This window comes from Arachis stenosperma, chromosome 3 (assembly GCF_014773155.1).
Source record: "Arachis stenosperma cultivar V10309 chromosome 3, arast.V10309.gnm1.PFL2, whole genome shotgun sequence".
Taxonomy (NCBI): domain Eukaryota; kingdom Viridiplantae; phylum Streptophyta; class Magnoliopsida; order Fabales; family Fabaceae; genus Arachis; species Arachis stenosperma.
The window spans coordinates 66,924,915-66,930,104 of NC_080379.1; the positions used below are offsets into that span (position 1 = coordinate 66,924,915).

At 36.6% G+C, this 5,190-nt stretch overlaps 1 non-coding gene across 1 annotated transcript; it reads right to left on the bottom strand.

The window, feature by feature from the left end:
- Positions 1 to 2,650: 2,650 nt before the first annotated feature.
- LOC130971578 (small nucleolar RNA R71) lies at positions 2,651 to 2,754 on the bottom strand. Its single transcript, XR_009082790.1, has one exon. It is a non-coding gene; the product is annotated as a small nucleolar RNA R71 (small nucleolar RNA).
- Between the last annotated feature and the right edge of the window lie 2,436 nt (positions 2,755 to 5,190).

The window sequence follows — 5,190 nt, forward strand, 5'->3', positions numbered from 1 at the left end:
GTGCTGTGACAAAGCATTTGGACCATTTTCACTGAGAGGATGGGATGTAGCCATCAACAAGGGTGATGCCTCCAGACGATTAGCCATGCAGTGACAGCGCATAGGACCATTTTCCCGAGAGGATAAAAAGTAGCCATTGAAGACGGTGATGCCCTACATACAGCTTGCCATGGAAAGGAGTAACAAGGATTGGATGAAGGTAATAAGAAAGTAGAGATTCGAAAGGATTCTAGCATCTCCACACGCCTATCTGAAATTCCCACCATTAATTTACATAAGTATTTCTATCCTATTTTATCTTCTGTTTATTATTAATTTTTAAACTCATCATAAACCAATTTAATCTGCCTAACTGAGATTTATAAGGTGACCATAGCTTGCGTCATACCAACAATCTCTGTGGGATCGACCCTTACTCACGTAAGGTATTACTTGGATGACCCAGTACACTTGCTGGTTAAGTTGAACGGAGTTGTGTCCACACATAGCTAAGAGCCACAATAATGATTCCATACAATAACAAAGAGTACTACATTGATGTGATCACAATTTCGTCCACCAAGTTTTTGGCGCCGTTGTCGGGGATTGTTCGAGTATGGACAACTGACGGTTCATCTTGTTGCTCAGATTAGGTAATTTTCTTTTCAAAAAGTTTTCAAAAAATTTTTCAAAATTTTTTTTTTATTTTTCATTTTTCTAATAATGTTTTTCGAAAAAAATTAATAAAATTACAAAAAATTAAAAAATCATAAAAACCAAAAATATTTTGTGTTTCTTGTTTGAGTCTTGAGTCAATTTTTAGTTCGGTGTCAATTGCATGCCTTAAAAAATTTTTCTTGCATTTTTCGAAAAATCCATGCATTCATAGTGTTCTTCATGATCTTAAAGTTGTTCTTGGTAAATTCTCTTGTTTGATCTTGATGATTTCTTGTTTTGTGTTGTTTGTTGTTTTTCATATGCATTTTTCGTTTGTTAGAGTCCATGCATTAAAGATTTCTAAGTTTGGTGTCTTGCATGTTTTCTTTGCATAAAAAATTTTTCAAAAATATGTTCTTGATGTTCATCATGATCTTCAAAGTGTTCTTGATGTTCATCTTGACATTCATAGTGTTCTTGCATGCATCATGTGTTTTGATCCAAAATTTTTATGTTTTGGGTCATAATTGTGTTTTTCTCTCTCATAATTAAAAATTCAAAAATAAAAAATATATCTTTTCCTTTTTTCTCTCCAAATTTTCGAAATTTTGGGTTGACTTGGTCAAAAATTTTCAAAATTAGTTGTTTCTTACAAGTCAAGTCAAATTTTCAATTTTAAAAATCTTATATTTTTCAAAATCTTTTTCAAAAATTATATCCTTTTCATTTTTTTTTATTTTTCGAAAATTTCAAAAATCTTTTTCAAAATATTTTCAAAATATTTTTCTTACCTTTATATCAAATTTTCAAAAATTAGCTAACAATTAATGTGATTGATTCAAAAATTTGAAGTTTGTTACTTGCTTGTTAAGAAAGGTTCAATCTTTAAGTTCTAGAATCTTATCTTTTAGTTTCTTGTTAGTAATTAATTTTAATTTAAAAATTAAATTTTTTTCAAACATATCTTATCATATCTTTTATATCTTATCTTTTTCAAAATTTTATCTTTTTCAAAAATTTGATTTTAAAATATCTTATCTAACTTCTTATCTTCTTATCTTTTCAAATTTGATTTTAATATCTTTTTCAACTAACTAATTAACTTTTTGTTTGTTTCTTTTCTTTTCCAAAACCACCTAACTACTTTTCCCTCTCTAATTTTCGAAAATATCTCACCTCTTTTTCAAAAATTCTTTTCTAAATTTTAATTTTAATTATATCTTATCTTTAATTTTCAAAAATTACTAAACCCTTTTTAAAATTATTTTCGAATTTTCTATCCCTTCTCACTTATTCTATTTAATTATTTATTTACTAACACTTATCTTCATCTCTTATCACCTCACCTATCCTTACTCCTTATACAGACTATTCATTCTTTTTCACTCTTTCCCCCTTTTTCTTCTTCTACTAACACAAAGGAATCTCTATACTGTGACATAGAGGATTCCTCTTCTTTTCTTGTTTTCTTCTCTTTCATATGAGCAGGAACAGGGAAAAAGGCACTCTTGTTAAAATTTATCCTGAACCTGAAAGGACTCTGAAAAGGAAACTAAGAGAAACTAAATTACAACAATCCAGAAACAACCTTTCAGAAATTTTCGAACAAGAGAAGGAGATGGCAGCCGAAAATAATAATAATGCAAGGAGAATGCTTGGTGACTTCACAAAGCCAACATCCAAACTTGATGGAAGAAGCATCTCCATTCCTGCCATTGGAGCCAATAATTTTGAGCTTAAGCCTCAACTAGTTACTTTAATGCAACAGAACTGCAAGTTTTATGGACTTCCATCTGAAGATCCTTACCAGTTTTTAACTGAGTTCTTGCAGATTTGTGAGACTGTTAAGACGAATGGAGTTGATCCTGAAGTCTACAGACTCATGCTTTTCCCTTTTGCTGTAAGAGACAAAGCTAGAATATGGTTGGATTCACAACCTAAGGATAGCCTGGACTCTTGGGATAAGCTGGTCACAGCCTTCTTGGATAAATTCTTTCCTCCTCAAAAGCTGAGCAAGCTTAGAGTGGATGTTCAGACCTTCAAACAAAAAGATGGTGAATCCCTCTATGAAGCTTGGGAAAGATACAAGCAGCTAACCAAAAGATGTCCATCTGACATGTTTTCATAATGGACCATATTAGATATATTCTATTATGGCCTATCTGAATTTTCGAAAATGTCATTGGACCATTCTACAGGTGGATCAATTCACCTAAAGAAAACACCTGCAGAAGCTCAAGAACTCATTGACATGGTTGCAAATAACCAATTTATGTACACTTCTGAGAGGAATTCCGTGAATAATGGGATACCTCAGAAGAAAGGAGTTCTTGAAATTGATGCTCTGAATGCCATATTGGCTCAGAACAAAGTGTTGACTCAGCAAGTCAACATGATCTCTCAAAATCTGAATGGATGGCAAAATGCATCCAACAGTACTAAAGAGGCAGCTTCTGAAGAAGCTTATGATCCTGAGAACCCTGCAATGGCAGAGGTCAATTACATGGGTGAACCTTGTGGAAACACCTATAATTCATCATGGAGAAATCATCCAAATTTCTCATGGAAGGATCAACAAAAGCCTCAACAAGGCTTTAACAATGGTGGACGCAATAGGCTGAGCAATAGCAAGCCTTTTCCATCATCTTCTCAGCAACAGACAGAGAATTCTGAACAAAGCACTTCCAATTTAGCCAATCTAGTCTCTGATCTGTCAAAAGCCACTTTCAGTTTCATGAGTGAAACAAGGTCCTCCATTAGAAATTTGGAGGCACAAGTGGGCCAGCTGAGTAAGAAAGTCATTGAAACTCCTCCCAGTATTCTCCCAAGCAATACAGAAGAGAATCCAAAAGGAGAGTGCAAGGCCATTGATATAATCAATATGGCCGAATGCACAAGGGAGGAGGAGGATGAAGATCCTAGTGAGGAAGACCTCCTGGGACGTCCCTCAAGCAAGAAGGAGTTTCCTATTAAGGATCCAAAGGAATCTGAGGCTCATATAGAGACCATAGAGATTCCATTAAATCTTCTTCTACCATTCATGAGCTCTAAAGACTATTCTTCCTCTGAGGAGGATGAAGATGTGACTGGAGAGCAACTTGCTCAATATTTAGGAGCTATCATGAAGCTGAATGCCAAGTTGTTTGGTAATGAGACTTGGGAAAGTGAACCTCCCTTGCTCATTAATGAACTAGATACCTGGATTCAGCAAATTTTACCTCAAAAGAGACAAGATCCTGGCAAGTTCTTAATACCTTGTACTATAGGCACCATGACCTTTAAAAAAGCTCTATGTGATCTGGGGTCAGGGATAAATCTTATGCCACTCTCTGTAATGGAGAAGCTAGGGATCATTGAGGTACAACCTGCCTTGTTCTCATTACAATTGGCAGACAAGTCATTGAGACAAGCTTATGGAATAGTAGAGGACGTGTTAGTAAAGGTTGAAGGCCTTTACATCCCTGTTGATTTCATAATCTTAGACACTAGGAAGGAAGAGGATGAATATATCATCCTTGGAAGACCTTTCCTAGCCACAGCAGGAGATGTGATAGATGTCAACAGAGGTGAATTAGTCCTTCAATTGAATGGGGACTACCTTGTGTTTAAGGCACATGGCCATCCCTCTGTGACAAAAGAGAGCAAGCATGAAGAGTTTCTCTCAATTTAGAGTCAAGAAGAGCCCCCACAGTCAAACTCTAAGTTTGGTGTTGGGAGGCCACAACCAAACTCTAAGTTTGGTGTTAAGACCCCATATCCAAACTCTAAGTTTGGTGTTGGGACTATACAACGTTGACCTGATCACCTTATGGCTCCATGAGAGCCCACTGTCAAGCTATTGACATTACAGAAGCGCTTGTTGGGAGGCAACCTAATTTTATTTATCTAATTTTTATTTTATTTTATTTTATTGTTATTTTGTGTTTTAGTAGGTACATGATCATGTGGAGTCACAAAAAAAAATATAAAAATTAAAAACAGAATCAAAAACAGCAGAAGAAAAATCACACCCTGGAGGAAGCACAGACTGGCGTTCAACGCCAGTAAGGAACATCTGGCTAGCGTTCAATGCCAGAACAGAGCATGAATCTGGCACTGAACGCCAGAAACAAGCAACATTCTGGCGTTTGAATGCCAGGAATGTGCCTTGAGAAAAGCTGGCGCTGAACGCCAGTAACAAGCATGGAACTGGCGTTCAACGCCAGAAACATGCTACATATGGGCGTTGAACGCCCAAAACATGCTTTACATGGGTGTTGAACGCCCAGAACATGCTTTACATGGGCGTTGAACGCCCAGAACGTGCATCATCTCGGCGTTTAAACGCCAGAATAGTATGCAAAGGCATTTTACATGCCTATTTGGTGCAGGGATGGAATTCCTTGACACCTCAGGACCTGTGGACCCCACAGGATCACCTCAGGATCTGTGGACCCCACAGGATCCCCACCTAACATATTTCCACCTTACCTCCTGTTCATACCCTGACCGAGCTCTCCAAACTCGGTAAAGCTGATAGAAGGCCCGACCTCGACCCAAGGCCCACGTTCGAGG